At 30.9% G+C, this 19,657-nt stretch overlaps 1 protein-coding gene across 1 annotated transcript in view; it reads left to right on the top strand.

Annotated features, from left to right (window-relative positions):
• Positions 1 to 702: 702 nt before the first annotated feature.
• Positions 703 to 19,657, top strand: part of LOC145309196 (patched domain-containing protein 3-like) — a 67,558-nt gene continuing 48,603 nt past the window's right edge. Inside the window, exon 1 of the mRNA XM_080150324.1 lies at positions 703 to 838. The gene's annotated coding sequence lies outside the window, so the exon portion shown is untranslated. The remainder of the gene's footprint in view (positions 839 to 19,657) is intronic.

Raw genomic sequence — 19,657 nt, 5'->3', positions numbered from 1 at the left:
ACTACCATTAGGGAAAAGTGTGGATATTCAACTACCATTGGGGAAATCGTGTAAAATCAAGTACTATTGAAACCGAATTCATATTACTTAAAGTAGTCTTAATGTCTGTAGCTACAGATTTCTTCATTAACATTTCTTCATTTTAGGGATTCTTCAGTATCAGGATGGTTTTTGGCTATTTTTATGTCCTTTCCTACCCATTCAAATACAGAGCCACTAGATGCTAGGGGAGCAGCTGCTAGTACTATATAAAGAAATTTAATTTACTGAGTTTTTTTATTGTAATTTAATTTTTAAAAATACAAATTACTGTTCAAATGATTATTTAATTATGCTCAATTTTGTACAATAAATGAACATTTTCAATTTGTATAAAAAAATAATTATTTGAAATTTGATTGATTTCATCATAAGCAATCAATGCGTGAATGGTTTTACAAGATCGAGTTGAAAAAGTATCGGTGCACTTAAAAATTAACGAAATAATTGACAATTTATTGGGAATTTAGCCTAAATCTTAATGTAATGCTCAAATTAAAATTAGAAAATAAATAATTATTTTTTCACTTTTACATGGATCATTTTATTAGCAATGTGCTTTAATTATATTTTTTATAGCAGAAAAAAAAAGAAAATTTAAATCTAATTTTTTTGTTACGTACAAACACCCAAATCAGTGTTAGCGTAGTATCGTCACTTAAATTAAGTAAACTTCAGCGGTGGTGGTGCATGGTTTTTCTCCGACCAATTGTATCCCTCTCCCCAACAGTTCTGTACCAACTCTCTAGGTGATTATAAGTGGCTTTCAGTTGCTCAGTAGCTGGTTCATAAGCTAGAAGTGAGTAAATAATATAATAGTTATTTATTATAGACAGCTTTCCGTGGATATGAAAATTATAAAGATGGGCCGAAAGCACGGGCTAAGAAAACATGTATTAATTCTATGGTTTTTATTTTAATATTTGTGGAAAATTGTATACAGTACAATGTTATACATGGTTTTTCATTATGGCTGAGAACCGGTTCTAATCCTGCGGGTTTTAAAGCCATGCTGGAATGTGCATGTATTATTTACTATGTATGATTTATTAAAAAGTTAAACATCATCTTGACAGTTTTGCAGTAGTCGTTGAATGTATGTTTATGGTTTGTATATTTCAAACGCTCATTTTAAAGCGTGCTTTATGTATATGATTGTTTACGTGCTTTTTTCAGCGCCTAAACAAGCGGTTAGCAACACTTACATAAGTTATTATTGTTCAGTTAAAAATTATTTTTAGTGCAAACAACAAACAAACATATGAATAAAAATTGAATCTTATGTACAAAGAAGTAAGACTATGTTTATATGTAGCTTTCAATAAGATTTTAATAAATACTAAACTGATTGAGAGTATCTTTTAAATGAAGCTTCACATAGGTCTCTATCTAAATGTGTTTAAACTATTTAATTTCAAGATTTAAGCCTTAAGATGGTTTTAGGCTATTTTTTCTTCCTTCTTCTTATCCCTTTGAATGCAAAGCCACTAAAGCTAGGGTCTCATCAGCTAGATAACATTAATGAAATTGTCTTTTGATCGAAAAATTAAATTCGATGTTTAATTTTAATTTTTGTTTAATTTTCAATTATTAAATGTGTATGTATGTATGTAGCCTTGATTCTCTGAAGTTAGGATTCAGATGCACGAGGAGATTGGAGGTGAGAATCCTTTGACCAATCCTAGATTGGTGAGCTTCGCGCACAGCTGAGTGTATTCTATGTTACATGACAAGCTGACCCGCAATTCTCGTGGAAGCTACTCAATTATTACATCACCCTGGCCTAGAGTTTTGGCAGGTGTTCCATATTAAGCCACCCTAATTAATGGTACTCTCATATAAATGAGGAGCATGGACGAGGGAAAGCACGATTACAGTTGCTTGATAGGTAGGATTCTAACTTCCTACAAATCTCCCTCCTTACAACCTAAAAGCATCACAGGGAAGGTTGCGTGATTATATTTTGACAAATTGCAACAGCATTTGTCATCCAAGTGCAATATCTATGAGGGGATTTGAACTCGGATTTTCCCAACCACAGCGTAGTGCGCTAACCACTACTCTATGGGACACCCCAATTATTAAATAGCATTAGCGTGCAGAAAGGGAGTAGTCAAAAGGACTGGTTCTAACTATAGTACTTCTTAAGCTATTATCCCTTAACGATCGGGGAAAAGGAGGCGTCTTCGTTTTTTTTCATCTTCTTTTCTCTGTGTTAATATAATATAATTAATTGACTTTTTATAAATGGATTGAATTTTTTTGGAATATCTCCATTCTGGCGGACACAGGATGCTAGCAAAGATTAAGGGCAATACGGATTCCGACTGTTTAGCTTTTAACTATTTTTTTTTATTTGGTCAGTATACAATTTGCGGCTTGTTCGCGGCTTTTTTGCAGTTGTCAAACCAACACTTCGGGAGAGAGGGGATTTGGGATATTTATTACACAAGTCTGTTTTCTAATTCGTTGTCTTGACACCTTTTGGGACTTTTATTGCAATTTGATTGGCTGGTTCATTAAGTCGAGTGTCAAAACGTTTCAACTACTAATTTTGTGTATCAACATTGCGTATGTACATTATTTTTTCGGTTATTGTCTTATCTCTTTAGATTCCTGCATTTTTATAGACATTATTGACAAAATCTAGCTGTACCAATTAGTGTAATACCATCCTTATAACTACTTTCAATTCAATGCATTTAAAGATAAATTTCTCCCAAATATTGCTTGCTTAGTTGCTCTTGCAGCAAAAACTTACTTTTCCACAAATTATTTTATTCATGGTTATCTAGTTTTAAATAAAAAGCATTGCATTTCCCATAAAAATTTTTAGCATAATAAAAGAATTCATGACTTTTAAAAAATAAAAACTACCGATATATTTGCATAAAATAAGTTTAAAATATTTCATAATATGCTTAATAGGTGGATGAATACTATAGTGTGTGCTTTTTAATTTAACTAGAAGTATTGGGTAATTTAACCCACTTACCCCTATCAAAAATTAATCATCAATACCTAAATTTCTCAATGACGTGGGGATTCTCATATCAGAAAAAAATAAGTGGATTAAAATTAAAATACTTTTATTTTAATGAAAAAAAAACACACTGCATATGACGAAGTTAAGTTGGTTTAAAGCATGGGAATTCCCTGGTATTTGAATTTAGATCGAAAACATTGCGAAATATGAAGAGTTCAGTGCTCGATAGGTTCTGCAAGGAAAAGCACCAACAATTAATAATTTTCTAATTGCATTGTCTCTCTATAAATATTTGTCAACTCTGTGAAAGAATTAGAATGCGCAACATTTGCATTAGAACAATAAACTTCAGGATTAGAGGTATAAGTAAGCGAAGGACATCTTCATTTAAGCTTTTTTTTCTGAAATTAAAGGGGGGCTGATAGGGTGGTTGACAATTTATCTGTAAGGGGTAACATTTAAGGGGGTGAATTTCCCACTCTGTAATTTGAGAATTTTGTCTAAAATGTCTAAAAATTATCTGATTTGTAAAACACGACATTTTTGGGTTTGTTTTATGTTTTTTTTTGCGGGGGGGGGGGGGGTGGAGGTAATGCACCCAAAATACTAACAATAAAAAGAAGAAAAAAGAATATTTATTTTTTTATATAAGGCAATATTATTTTTATTCTGAAGACTGGTCCCTTTCTACTTTTGTGTAATTCTCAATGTTTACATAAAAATATTTCATTCATTTATAAAATGTGTACAAATTTCGCCAGTAAGCCATTCTCTTAAAAAAAGAACTATGTTTTTTAATAAAGATCCGTTAGAACCTCGCTAACCACTGAACCGATTGTGTTCTTCATTTTAAGTTGGCCTAACATTGACCCTAGATAATTATATTGCAAAAGACAATTTTAACCCTTCCTCATCGAATAGAGAGCCACTAAATGCTGCGGGCAGGGGTGTCCAAGCTTTTTTTATTTGGGGGGGTAAAATGGCGCGCGAAGCGCGCCGCAAATTTCCCCTCACCAAAATTAAAATTTTATCCCGGGGTAAAATTTGCTTGAGGGGGTAATTACCACCCCTGAAATCTGTTGGTAGGGGTAAATTTTTTATCCCCCCCCCCCAAAATTTACCCCCCAAGTATTAAAGATAATTTACACAGTAGATCATCGTTATATTATTACTTTTATATTGTACGATGATTTTATGTACTCTGATAAAGTAATATTCGCAGCAGGCTAAAATAACGAAACTTCTCGTCCACCCCCTTTAACCCATCTTCTACTCTCCTCCTAGAAGAACCAATTGGCCAATGAATGAGGTCCATATTATCAAGTTAAATTGACAAAAAAAAATCACTGTCAATATATTCACGTATATCCTTTATCCATTAGTAGGTCACATAAGTTTCCGTTAATTTTACCATGCTAAGTTTGAAATAGATAGGACAATTCTAACATGTCTAATTTACGAAAAGAGCTAACCGTTCCGGACGGACGGATCGAAAATAATTATAAAAAAGCTTCACTTTTAAAAATTGTAACATCTTTAGTTTATATGAAGAAAAAAACTTTAAAATTGTCACTTCTCTTTTGTTTGTCATTGTATATCTGTTGGACCATAGCCTTCAACAATAGATTTATTATTACTTCGATCTTACGCCAGATTATCATGGACTCTAATTAAGTGAAACTTTAGCTGGCTAAAATAATCCACTCTCTTATCCCTTTCCCTCCAAACCTAAATTTACAACAATTTTTCCCCTGTCATAATATCCACGTATATTTTTTATCCATTGCCTTCGCCCGAAAGTGGGAAAAGAAAGTAAGTAAAGTTTTATAACCATTTCAACATCAATTATAAAATATTTTTAGCTTATGTAACATATTTTTTTATATTAAGCTGTGTAGTTATAAATTTTTGTTTGGGCAAATTGAGATATAAAGTAGATTTCTCCACTAAAAGGACGAAATTTTGTTATGGAAGTTAATTAATTAATCCACTAGTCAGTCTTTCCATCATGTTAGGGAGAGACTTATAGAGATACTAAGCATCCAAGAATAAAACAATGACGAACATGAAAATTTGAAATTAAACATGTAAAGTGTCTATTTTTAGAGTTACTGCGCTGCAAATCAGAAGTTTTGCCATAGGGTAGAATAATTGATCAATTATTAGTTGGATCTTACACCAGATTATCATGTACTCTAATAAAGTGAAACTTGTAGCTGGCTAAACTAACGACCCCCCCCCCCAACCCCATCTTTCCGCTTTACCCAACCCGAACCCTTTCAACTGGATGAACAAACTGATCAATGGGATGTTCTTGTTAGCAACCTAAATTGACGACAATTTTCCCCTGTCATAATATCCACTTATATTCTAAATCCATTTGTATGATAATTGAAACGGGGATGAGAAAGGTCAACATAATCCCTTGAAGTATAAATACAAAAATGTAATTTTAACACTTTGCTAACTTTATACTTTATCAAGCTAGATAGCGGAGGGGGCCGGGCGGGGGGGGGGTTGAGTTAAGAGCTGTAAGACCGCTAAGTTTGTTTAGCAATATAATATTAAACTAGCGGCTACGCAGCTGGACGCATCTACTAAGGATACTTGGAAAGGGGAAGGGATGACCCCCCCCCAAAATTTTCAATTTAAGTTTTTAATAGAATACATAAAAATATATTATCATATGGGGGGAAGGGAGTGGGGGAGGTTTTTTTATAATGGAGAACTATATCGGTTCAGTGATTTGTTGGATCCTTTCGTAAAGACAGACAAACATTCTGTTACTTTTAAATATAAATCGCATTTATGTATGCTGCTTCAGTAAAATTAAATTTCCGGGGTGATGCCTATTTTTTTTACTAGAATTTTGCATAAACGTATAAATACTAATATTAGTATTACACCCCCACCCCTCCACCCTCCACCCACCCTTCATTTAATAAACTAAATAATACTAAAATGTCCTAATATAAGGTTAGTTTAGTATTTGAGTTCAATGGTTTTGAAGTTATCGTATATGTTATCAGTGGTTTTATTAGTATGTGACATTTTTTAAGTTATCTTAATTTGTGGTGCTTCTAAGGAATTGAGGTAGGACAATTTTAAAATATTTTTTGATACAAAAAAAAATAAAGTGTGTTGATTTTAAATTTTTTAGGATCCTTCTATAAAACGAAATAGAACAATTAATTAGTTTTAGGTTTTAGGGAGGGGAGTGATATATCGCATCTTTAGGGAAAAAAATGGGGGTTATTATTTCCATTTTTTCTTGGAAAAGGGAGGGGGCATGTATTCATTGGGCACCATCTCCCGTCTCTTGGATTATTTAATTGTCTTTAATTGTATTTAGTATTTTTTTTTTATAGATATTAACTGAATAAGTATAGATTTATAACCCAGACAACTAACTGACACAAGTAGTAAAACCTTTTTCGTCTGCTAGCAAATTGTTTTTGCTCTTTTGCAGCGACTTGGCTGTGTATTTCTGTGATATTCAAAGACAAAATTGAAAGACGGCACAAGGTCCCTACCACGTGGGTAGAGTTACATACAGCTCGTTAAATTTTGATGTAAAAAAATTCAGATTGACCAAAATAAATATGCTTATACTTTGAAACAAAAAGTATGACAAGAGCGACTAGCATACAACATTTTATATGGCAATGATTTTACAATTTTCTTTTGTTGGTGCGCAAATCAGAAAATTTAGTTAACGGATTTGGGAGAGATACGACGCAGGGATGCAACGATAGAAAATTTCGGGATAATTTTATCTTCTTCATATTTTTTGAAATTCAGACTTAAAATCGTTATAAAGATATTTTAAGGAAGAAAAAGGGTAAACAATAATTGAACCATGATTTTTCCTTCATCCCTGAATACGTCCACTATAACAGGAGCGCTGAGGGCATGCACGCACAGTGAGGAAATGGACAGGACAACTGCATTTTTAATTAATATACAACCTTTCTTTCACCCCAATTTTTATAATATTCCAAAAGTAGAAATTATATATTAAAATGGCAGGGAGGAGAGGGAGAGTAAATAAATGTTTATTGTCCTTTATCCCTGGAAGTGTATTGTGTACTACCAAAATGTGGTCCTGCGAATGGACAGAGAAGAAAATCCACAGAAAAAATCGGGGCTATAGCAATTACACATCCAGCAAATTTACAGTTGATGTATTTTTGGCAAAATGTTTACTTTTTCTCATGCCATAAATACATCCAATACTGGCAAAAATACATCCAATATTTTTATACATCTGTCAAACATACATCTGACACTGGCATTTACACATCCATACTTTTTCAATTATATGTCATAAATACATCCAAAGCTAGCAAATATACATCAAGATTAATTTATATGAATATCTATTTACAATTAATTAGATTTTGTACATTATGTAAAGGTTTTTAATTTTTTGCCCTATATTAGTTACTAGCCCCCTATTTACTTCCCTTTTTCTCAAGATGCTCCCTACTAAACATCAATACATTTGCACAGGTGGTCAAATTTCCTATAGGGATTAGAAAATCAAATTAATTTTACTCTAATCATCACCCAAAATTCAAACTATCTAAGGTAAAATCTAAAAAAGTTAATTTAAAATTACTTTCATATTATAAACTAGTAATCTAAGCAATTATACAATTGTATTCTATAATATTTTTATGAAAAAATGCTAGAGCATTTAATTTATTAGATATATAATTCTTATTAATTTTAGTATCCTTTTATTATCCCTTCCTTCATTACACCCTTCTCAAACACTAAATTCAATTATAAATTAAATCATGTTAATTTAATCGATGTTTTATTATTTGGATGTTGCACCAGAATTTTATGTACTATGATAAAGTAATACTCCCAGCTAGCTAAATAAGGATACACTTCACCCGCCCCTTTTAACCCATCCTTTCTCTTGAATGAACAAATTGACCGATAAATGAGGTTCAATTTAACAATTTAATTTATGCGTCTCTAGAATAACGAAGTGTTGTACAGACTCGACTACGACACTTTCTTGACACCAAGCCTATATGTTAAAACAAATAGGCTAATTCAGCGGATCAGTGCTATCCTTTACTAATTTTCAAAAAAAAAATTGTATCTTACTTTTTTCAATACATTTACTTTCCTTTCCCTGAATCTGTTTAGTAAATTATACAAGTGCAAGTTAAAAATGTATTTTTAGAAGTGTTTCTTTGTTTCAACGAGCGAATTTAGGCTTTTGATTTTACATTTTACCTCTGCATCTGGTTCAAGCGCATATATTTCAGTTCTGGAAATAAAATGTTAACTTTTTTGGTCAAGGGGGGAAGGGGGTTGGAAGGGTTATTTTTATTTTTAATGATATACCTCTTGAATGATTGATATACTAAAACCTAACTAGCTTTAAAAAAAACTTTTCCATGATCTATGTATATAAAAGTTTCCTAAAAATGAAAACATAATAGGTTCAGATATCAGCAACAAACAGACAGGCATACATACATAATACCTTTTTCTATTATCTTTCTTTGTATTTTTATTTAATGCTTTTTTCTTTGTTGATTTATTTTGACTGTAATATTCATCAACTGCAAAACAGTAATGATTGATTTATTGGTTTTTTTATTACGTTGCATTTTTTAAAACCAAGACATTAATCTTATATTTTTTCTTACTATTATTTTTCCAGAAAAACTTTTAAAAACTTTTGATGTTTTGAGGAGTTTACTAAATAATATTTATTTTGATTATAATGCTCAAGCCGAAGGTTAAGGCTGAAAAAACTGATATTAATTTCATGATTTTTATTTTAATATCCGTGGATTGTTGTCTGTAATACGATGCTATACACGATTTTCAGTATTGCTGAGAACCGCTTCTAACCCAGCGGATATTAATCGGTTTCGAAGCCATACTGGATATATTATTTAATACTTATATTTGCGATTACTTTTAATTAATGAAATCTTCCAATTTTTAACATTTACAAAACGGCCTGCTGTATTGCATCAAGATCCATGACAGATCTATATAGGAAATAACTGTCTATAAATGAGCTCAAGTTTTCCAAAGGTCAGATGTTTAAAACTCCTACTGGTTCTATAATCAATAATAAACTCTCAATGACCAGAATGATAAGACCCATTATTTTACTCTATGAAGAATAAATTAAATTTTTTATTTCATGTTGCTATTCAAATTATATTGAAGTATTAAATTTCTATTCATAAAATAGAAAATTTAAGTTTATAATGTAGTAAATCAAGGAAAACTAAGTTTTAATGTAATATGATACTAGCGACGCGCCCGAATGTGTTCAGATATTAAACTAAAATTTAACATTCAGCTAAATAGTTTAACCCTTACAGGACGATAATTTTAAACAAAAAACATTAGGATCCTAAAATATTTTAAAGAAAGAGAGACAAAATTATAAATACGGTTTAAATAAAAATAATGAAATTAAAATAAAGACGGAAGAAAAGGGAAGTGAGAGAGAGGGAAATTAAATCTTTAAAAAATGATGAATAAACGAAACTATAAAAGTCGTAGTAATCTTTATGAGTAACTTGATTTGTAGTACGGTTCGGAGAAAGAGAGAGATTGAGGGATAGGTCAATGGAAGAAATAAGATTAATAGTCGGGGATAGCTCAATGGAAGAAAAATCATTAATAGTCGGGGATAGGTCAATGGAAGAAAAAAAGGTAATAGTCGGGGATAGCTCAATGGAAGAAATAAGATTAATAGTCGGAGATAGGTCAATGGAAGAAATAAGGTTAATAGTCGGGGATAGGTCAATGGAAGAAAAAAAGTTAATAGTCGGGGATAGGTCAATGGAAGAAATAAGATTAATAGTCGGGGATAGCTCAATGGAAGAAATAAGATTAATAGTCGGGGATAGGTCAATGGAAGAAGAAAGGTTAATAGTCGGGGATAGGTCAATGGAAGAAAAAGAGTTAATAGTCGGGGATAGGTCATTGGAAGAAAAAGAGTTAATAGTCGGGGATATGTCAATGGAAGAAATAAGATTAATAGTCAGGGATAGGTCAATGGAAGAAGAAAGGTTAATAGTTGGGGATATGTCAATGGAAGAAAAAAAGGTAATAGTCGGGGATAGGTCAATGGAAGAAATAAGATTAATAGTCGGGGATATGTCAATGGAAGAAAAAAAGGTAATAGTCGGGGATAGCTCAATGGAAGAAATAAGATTAATAGTCGGGGATAGGTCAATGGAAGAAAAGAAAATTAATAGTCGGGGATAGGTCAATGGAAGAAAAAAGTTTAATAGTTGGGGATAGGTCAATGGAAGAAAAAAAGGTTAATATTCAGGGATAGCTCAATGGAAGAAAAAAGGTTAATAGTCGGGGATAGGTCAATGGAAGAAAAAAGGTTAATAGTCGGGGATAGGTCAATAGAAGAAAAAAGGTTAATAGTCGGGGATAGGTCAATGGAAGAAAAAAAGGTTAATATTCAGGGATAGCTCAATGGAAGAAAAAAAGTTTAATAGTCGGGGATAGCTCAATGGAAGAAATAAGATTAATAGTCGGGGATAGGTCAATGGAAGAAAAAAAGATTAATAGTCGGGGATAAGTCAATGGAAGAAAAGAAAATTAATAGTCGGGGATAGGTCAATGGAAGAAAAAAGTTTAATAGTTGGGGATAGGTCAATGGAAGAAAAAAGGTTAATAGTCGGGGATAGGTCAATGGAAGAATAGGGTTAATATTCAGAAGTGAGATAACGTAGAATAAAATTTTTTAGGTGGTGCCTGCACCACCGATTCACAAGTTTTCAATAAAAGTGACCACTGCTGACATGCAGTGTTTTATATTCCGTTTGTAACGCTATTCTAAAAAAAAGTACAGTTTGTTTCTATAACAGTTTTTGAATTTATGATATAAAAGAGTTTTTAAATCCCCGTCAAAAATAAAAGCAATTTAGAAATGACATTTTCTAATAAAAAACTTTTTCTTTGTCTTAAGAATGAAATTGTAACGATTGATAAATACATATTGATACAATTACTAACTGTTATGGCAATATCCTACCAATCACCAATGGGGTACCCTAGAATCCCACCCTACCTCCATCTAATCCATGTTTTATTTACAAAATGTAATTGTAATGCAAATTTAGGTTAGGTTAAGTAAGATTTAGGAACCCTAATGGCAAGTGCAAGAAAATAGAATGGGGGGGGGGGGTGGCTTGTTTACCATTGAATAGTGAAACTATATCAATGTTGTTATTACTTAAAATTGTTCTATTCAGTTTTGTTTTAGTTTTTGTTGTCATGTCAAATTAAGGCAGAACATATTAATTATTTTAATTGTGCTTTGAAGGATGCTGTCTTTTGTTTTAAGGCTATTTCAAACTTCAGACAGAATTATATAAATAACTGTTTCATAAATCTGTTACAAAGGTGATTGATATTTCTTATGTCAGAGCGGTTGATTTAAGATTTATTTTTATATGAATATTCCTAGGGAGTTTTATAATAACGTTTTCTCGTATTCATTCGAATCCGATGGATAGGAACCGGTTCTCATCCATACGAAAAAACTATGTCTAGCATCGTATTATTTCCAGTTTTCTACGAATATAGAAATGTACAATCATAAGATTAAAACCAGTTTTTTTAGCCGGTGCCTTCGGCACCACGGGGCTAAAAAAACTAGTTTTAATCTTATAATTGTACATTCTATATCCGCGGAAAGCCGTTTATAATACGATACGAGAAATAACTATTCTTATTTGTTGGCTAGACAACTTTGGGAATTTTTTTGAGTTTTGAAAGGTTGGTTCATAAAGTGACGAAACGTTTTAAACACTTATTGTAATCTGCAAAAGGGATATTTTTGTGCGCCATCATTGAGAGTCTACATAAATTTTTCGGCCATTTTCTTATCCCTTTAGATCTCTGAAATATTCCTCTAATTTATTTTGTATCTTTTGATTTGGTAAAGTACACAGAGTGTAACAATTTGAGAAAGAAGGTGTATCAACTTTTTTTTTTATAGCTATCCGGTTCTTTTAGTAAGTAGTAGATGTAAAATTTTTCATAGAATTCAGATATGCAATCGTTTTTTTTTGTAGACCTCTTATTTTTTAAAGGGACTGTGAACGTAAATTTTTCTCATCTTAATATCAAATCTTAACATTATCTCATTCATAATATCTCACAGATAGAGCAAAACGCGCTTTTGTTTGCTTAAAAAACGGCTTTTTCTGACGATTTTTATAAGGTACGGGGAAAGGAAGAAATTTTCCTTATTATATAAAATGTGCATTAAATTGCTTTTTTCTCCCATTATAGTTAAAATTAAACTTTTTCACATAGTTCTAGATTTTTCCTAACAGTTAAGCTGACTTTTAACATAATCCTTGCTTTAATCCAATGTATAGTTACTTAGAAATTGATAAAATAAGCAATATTTTTTTATTGAAAACCAAATACAATAACAAAGCCAAAAACAGGTTTTTTATTAGTATCCAATTAACTTTAAATGGCCCATCTCTCGCCCACCTTTAATTACAAATTTGTAAATAATAAAGATGTAATATTTCTTTATAAACAGTCTGATAAAAGTGTAAACTAATTCTCCAAAGTGGGTTATTTATTGTTCAACACAATAAAAAAGGATATTATTATTTTATATAACCTATGAGATTCAACCCTTTGTAGACAGTGAGGTATTTTTTTTGTCAATAATACGAATTTAAAATATGTCTTTATTACCTAATTACTACGTTATAAAAAAACGAATTGGCAATTTTATAGCATAAAATAAATCCTTAACAGTAAGTAAATTGTTTCAACTATATATGACTAGTTAAATATCACTACAAACATTATAAGAAACAAAAACGTTCAGATTTTCCCTGTTTTTTCCTTTTTCCCTCTCAAAATACCATAAAATCAAGGCATTATCTCTGGATATTTTTGTGAATAGGACATTTTTTGTTGATCAGTGTAGTGAAATGTGCTTAGTAAATGTTAAGATTTGATAATCAGATGAGAAATTTTTACGTTCACACTCCCTTTAAGTAATTTAAGTTTTTAAAAAAAAGATTAAGTCGATTTTAAGGTACTAAAACGCAACAAAAAAAAGGAAGAAAATGTCCATTATGTACAAAAATAGTAAGATCTTTAATTTGACACCTTACTTTTTGAATTTTGTCAGGTAATTATTGAAAAAATTGATTTTTTTAAACCCACGACAATAAAAACTTTGAACTTAATTTTATCATTTCACAGCTAAAAAAATATGGGTTCATATATACCTTTAGAATCAGAAAAATATTACGAATCCATTATAAGCAAAATTGAAAAAAAGTAAAAAAATTAAAAATAAACAAATGGCCAATTATATTTTTTGTTTAGGCAACACTTTTGTCTTCTCTTTTTTACCCCCTCTTTACCCCCTCTTTACCCCCTTCCCATTTTTATACTCAATTCAAGAATTAAGGCGTTGCCAGTATAATATAATATGATATTTTCATATAATTCCTTTTATTGTAGTTTATATACTATATTGTAAACTTTTTATTTCAATTTTGCTTAGAATGGATTTGTAATACTTTTCTCATTCTAACAGTATATATAATGCCTATTTCTTATGCCTGGGGAATGAAAAAAATAAGTTCAAAGATTTTATTCTCGTGGGTTTAAAAAAATCGATTTTTTCAATAATTACCTGACAGAATTGAAAAAGTAAGGTGTCAAATTAAAGATCTTACTATTTTTGTTCATAATGGCCATTTTCTTTATTTTTTTTGTTGCATTTTAGTACCTTAAAATCGACTTAATTTTTTTTTAAAAACTTAAATTACTTAAAAAATAAGAGGTCTACAAAAAAACCGATTGCATATCTGAATTCTATGAAAAATTTTACATCTACTACTTACTAAAAGAACCGGATAGCTATAAAAAAAAAGTTGATACACCTTCTTTTAGTGTTTCATAAGTTTTATTATGTTGGAATTTCCAAAGAAAATCTGTACATAATATGTTCATTTTACTTAATACAAAATGATTCATCTAATATGAAGTGTTAGGGTAGGAAATTTTACCCTTGAGGGGATTTCCCTTCGTTCAATAATTAGTCAAAATGATATGCTAATTTTTGGAATTATTTGTCAACCAATATCTAAATATTTATAAAGAAAATATTGTGTAATTATTAAGAGCTAATGTAAAAAGAATCAAAATATTTTCGAAACTAAAACATAAGATAATAATTACCCACAACTGTGGCGTAACACATAGAATTATCATCGCCTGCTGTTGTCCCGTCGTGCAGCTGCCATTTACAGCTGTCGCCGTCGCATTTTATGTTTTGAGTTTTCTAATACAAAATTTACATAAAAATAACATTTTCTGAAAAAAATGTTCTTATAACTTCAAAAATAAGAAAGTTAAAGTTAAACTTAATTATTCTTAACAAATGCAAAACTCTGAAAAGCTCGATGAAATGCTTATTAAGTAGGTCATAATGCTAAAGGCCAACTTGTTTTTTAAAGCGAAGATTTTCTATTTATAATCATAATAAGTGTCCGTCCGTCAGTGCGTAATAGTCAGCTATTATCGTCAATTTAGGCATGTTCGAATTTTAGAATTTTCCTATCGACTTCAAACTGTGTAAATTAATTCCTGTAACAGTTAGGTACGATTTAGAAAGCGTAGTAAATCTTTAACTTTAACTTTTTTAACAAATATTTTAAAGGTATTAAAATTATTATATTCATCGATTTTTGGAATAATGATTGCTAGGACAACAAGGTACAATATCTTAAGCGAAGCATCTCTAAATTTAAGTTCTAAACATGTAAGTATGTCCTGAAACAGAATCCTGTATTTACGCAATTTTATAAACAAGTTTAAACCTTTAAATAATAAATTTTCTGCTTATCAAGATTTAAAACTCTACAAGTGTTCATGTTTGTTCAACCGCTTGATTTCAGCGCTTTGCTTTAATGAATGTTTTCATCCTTGTTATCGTATATCTAGAAAGGTAAATCACAAGATCTAGATTGTAAAAAGATTTATTATAGGAAGAAACTAGGTTAAAATTGCATTTACGTGTTACAAATTCAAGGATGTCGAGTTGATTTTTTAACAAGTAAGACAACACCCATAAATGCAAGTTCTAAAATCAGAGGGAAGTGCAAACGAACGATAAATCTTGTAATTTGTCAGAGCTTTATAAGCAGAGCATAATTTTTAAGTCTAAACGAAATTGTACACAAATTTGTTGCAAAATTGCGTAAATATTGGATACAGTAAAAGGGGATACTTTCATTTTAAAAGCAAAGCTTTTCTATAATTATAGGTCAATCCGTCCGTACATCCGTAACGGTTAGCTTTCTGAATCGTAACTTATTGTTCTAAGAATCAGCATGCCAGTTTGATATCGATAGGATGATTCTTGCATGTTTAAATTAATGAAAAGAGCTGACAGTTACGTACGTACGGACGGATGGATCGATTCTAGTTATATATAAGATTCGCTTTTAAAGATGATTTATGGCAGGAAGAGATCGGGTCAACATTTCACTTGGGTGTGATTCCCATTTTACAAATTCAAGGACAGCAAGTTTATTTTTCATAAATTAATAACCTATGTTCTAAATAAGCTAGAAATGTGTGTTAGTGTTAATCTGTCTTTCAAACCACTAAGATATCTAAAAATCTGTAGTGATTTTTTATATACCGCGGTAGGTTTAACGCTAATTACAGGAGGGTTAGATTAATAGTCACAGGGGTAAAGGTCAATCAAAAAACTTACTCTATCGATATTGCTCTTCTTTGCAATAAAGCTTCTTTTAGGTCTCGGAAGATTTTTTTCATTCTCGAAGAGGAATCACTCATAGAAAAAATTCCCCCATTCTCCAAAAGATTCTTTTCCTATTTATACCAAAGGAGACCTCATTTTCCCCTGCATTTAGAGAACTCTATGGGCGCAACCGCTAAGTCAACATGCTGTACTTGGAAGACATTGTTGATTAAAACCTTGACTAAAATACGTTTTGAAAAATCATGATAAAAAATATATCTTTGTTATTGTCAATGAATTACGATGAGTTTCTATTCGCAAATTAAACTCATTTAAGCCCATCTGTGATTTGAAAATGGATGTAGAATATACGTGGATATTAGGACAGGGGGAAATTTGAAGTCAATTCAGCTTGCAAATTATTTAAATTAAGATAGTAATACTTATCTTTGAGGTATATGTAAAATTATTTCTAATCATGTACACGATTTTGCATTTCTAGCAATAGTTTTTTCTCTCTATTATTTCAATTAGCTGGTTATATTTTAATTACTTTGTTAATGTTTAATTAAGATTGAGACATGAAACATGAATTATCCGTCAAATGTCTAAGTTAAAGCTTAGGGTGTCTAGTCTGTTTTAACTAAAACCACAATTTATATCATGGGTGTCAATCATAGAAATTAATCTTTTACTTTGTCTGAAATATTTTATGCACATAATTAATTTAAATTTTTAGGAAATGTAGGAATTTTCATTTTCAAGTTTTAATTTATCATTAACTTAGAGGCGTGCAGAAAGGGGGGTTTATTCACCCTCTGGCAAATTAATTATGGATACACCCTCTTAGGTGTTCACCTCTCTACACTAGTGATGTCTGTCCGTACGTCCGTCTGAAGTTTAAGATCTTAGTAAACGCTGAATCGATTTGGCTCAACTCTTCAGGGAATATACATAGACACAGGTCCTATGTTGGCTTTAGGCTTTTTTTAGGGTGTTTGGATAATTTTCAAAACAATTGATAAAAAAATATGTTTAAAAATATAAAAATGTAAAGTTATAAAGTATAAATTTAAAAAATTCTCCCCTAATCTGTAAAAAAAACCTTAAAGTCTCGGGGCGTATCCAGTAGTAATATATAACCACATTTTATTACCTAATAGAATCACAATATTTTAACCCTAAAATGAAATTGCATAATTTTAATTTGATGCAGATTGTAATTTCAATGAATATTGGATATTATGACAGGAGAAAAATTTCATAAATTTAGGTTGCAAATATGGAAATCATCTATTGGTCAGTTCGTTCATCCAGTGATAGGGAAAGGGATGGGAAGGACTTGAAGGAGGGTATCTTGGACTTAGCCAGCTGTTTGCATCACTACATCTGAGTACATGAAAATCTGTTGCAACATCCAAGTAGTAATATATCCATTTCAACATTGTAATTTCTCTATTTTCACAAATCTGCCCTTATCCAGTTTATGAACTTTGCTGTGGTCTATGAATGTGTAAAAGTAGATAGTACAATTTTTCGTGGTTTTTTACATGGAAAGGGAGGCTTTTTTATAAGCGCGTCTTCTCTATAATATAGGTGTGCCGTAAATATTTATAGTGTAGTTAGGCACAAGATATATATTTTTCGTTTAAAAAGTATAATTAAATATATAACAAATTTAAATCCTTTTACTGTAAGTTCTAACTTTACTTGCAGGTATTTTCATCTTTCTGTTCAGAATTTAATATCTGACAGTAAAAGTCAAGGCTCGGCAGCCGCGTGTCAGACGCGAAGAATCCTCAAATTCGCACCTGTTTGAAAGCTTTAAATTTTTTAACGAAGAAGGATTGTTATATTTAGACTTCCGTCTGATTTTTAAAATTGCTAAAGATTGATTTCCCTAAGTGTTACAGGTGACTGGCGTGCGGCTGTCGAGTCCTGGTAAATGTAATTGTACATGCATGCATTTATTCCCATTCTTTGTAAAATTTGCCCGGAGGGTTTCTTATTAAGATATGCATACGATACAACAATACATTATTTTTTTTAATGAGGGAGAGAACACTGCTGCCTAATTAATCCTTATCCATTTCGGATCAGTAATATTTGACATAAAATCACTTCACATAAATTCATTTCACATAAAACATTTGACATAAAGTATCATTTGACATAAACTCATTTGACATAAAGGTACATTTGACATAAAAACGTTTCACATAAACTCATTTGGCATAAAAGTACATTTGGCATAAAGATACATTTCATATAAAGGTATACTTGACATAAAGGTACATTTGACATAAAGGTACATTTCACATAAAGGTACACTTGACATAAAGGTACATTTACATAAAGGTATCCCGAGCATGGCAACCGGTGAACAGAATCTCAGTTCTGCACCACAAGCCTCGCACGACTGAAGTTCCCATGTCTATACAGTCATATTTATATGAAAATATTTTTAGAAGATTTTTGAATTTTTTTTTGAAGATTTTCCATTTTTTAAACGATTTTAGAAATTTTTATTTATTATTAAAAGAAAATCTTCAAAAAAAAATTCAAAAATCTTCTAAAAATATTTTCATATAAATATGACTGTATAGACATGGGAACTTCAGTCGTGCAAGGCTTGTGGTGCAGAACTGAGATTCTGTTCACCGGTTGCCATGCTCGGGGGAAAAAATGACAACCTCGGGTAGACTTTGAAATGTATCTTTATGTGAAACGTTTTATGCCAAGTGTACCTTTATGTCAAATGTACCTTTATGCCAAGTGTACCTTTATATCAAACGTACCTTTATGTCAAATGTAACTTTATATCACATGTACCTTTATGTCAAATGTACCTTTATGTGAAACGTTTTTATGTGAAGTGTACCTTTATGGCAAATGTACCTTTATGGCAAATGTTTTTATGTCAAATGTACCTTTATGTGAAGTGATTTTATGCCAAATGTTTTATGTGAAATGAATTTATGTCAAATGATATTATGTCAAATATTACTGATCCATCCATTTCTTCATCCCAATAAATTATAAACCGAAACTCATAAGAAAAGATATAAATACTTTGTAAACACTTTTTTACATTTATTAAAATTTTTACAAAATTTGATACATTTTTGTCATTTTGCATTCATACCAATATTGCAATTTTGAACAAAAATCTAGGGAAAATGTTTACGGTGCAACGCCACATAATAATTTTAGCGTTTATTCATTTTCACAAAATTTCTATTGGTTTTATAGTATTATATTTTATATTTATTTTATGTAAATAGGTTATTTTTTCCTAAAAGTAGATATTATCCTTTCAAAACTAATCGGTAACCTTTTCAAATAATTACTTGACCCTATTGGCATAATTTTAAAGTTAGAAATAAGTGAGGGAGATTAATTTATCATCTAGTATCACTGTATCAAAATGTTTATTGAAAACATTTTGAAAACAATAATATTTTCTTGTAGACTTGATTGGACTCTCACTGTCTGAGATAAAGTCAGGGAGGGAGGGGAAATTAGGCTGTAAATTGCACTAGTCCCCAAAGTTGTATAATTTTCTTATTCGTTGGCTGAACAACTTTGTGGATTTTTATTCAATTTAGATTGGTTGGCTCATTAATTTGAGTGTCCAAACGTTTCAACTACTAAATTTGTGTAACATCATTGGGGATTTTTCTGGCATTGTCTTATCCCTTTATATACCTGAATAAAGTACGAATCATCAAGAATGACAATATTTATTGAAGCGAAACCATACATGGTATAGCAGTCATATTGTGCGCTATTTAAACGTTAGAAATGCAGCCAAGCTTTCATTTATTTGTATTAAGTTTGTTTATCACTACAAAGTCAAA

Source organism: Acartia tonsa, chromosome 2 (assembly GCF_053477335.1).
Source record: "Acartia tonsa isolate MP-2025a chromosome 2, ASM5347733v1, whole genome shotgun sequence".
Taxonomy (NCBI): domain Eukaryota; kingdom Metazoa; phylum Arthropoda; class Copepoda; order Calanoida; family Acartiidae; genus Acartia; species Acartia tonsa.
The sequence above is the reverse complement of the archived record's forward strand: the minus strand, read 5'-3'. Positions and strand labels throughout refer to the sequence as shown.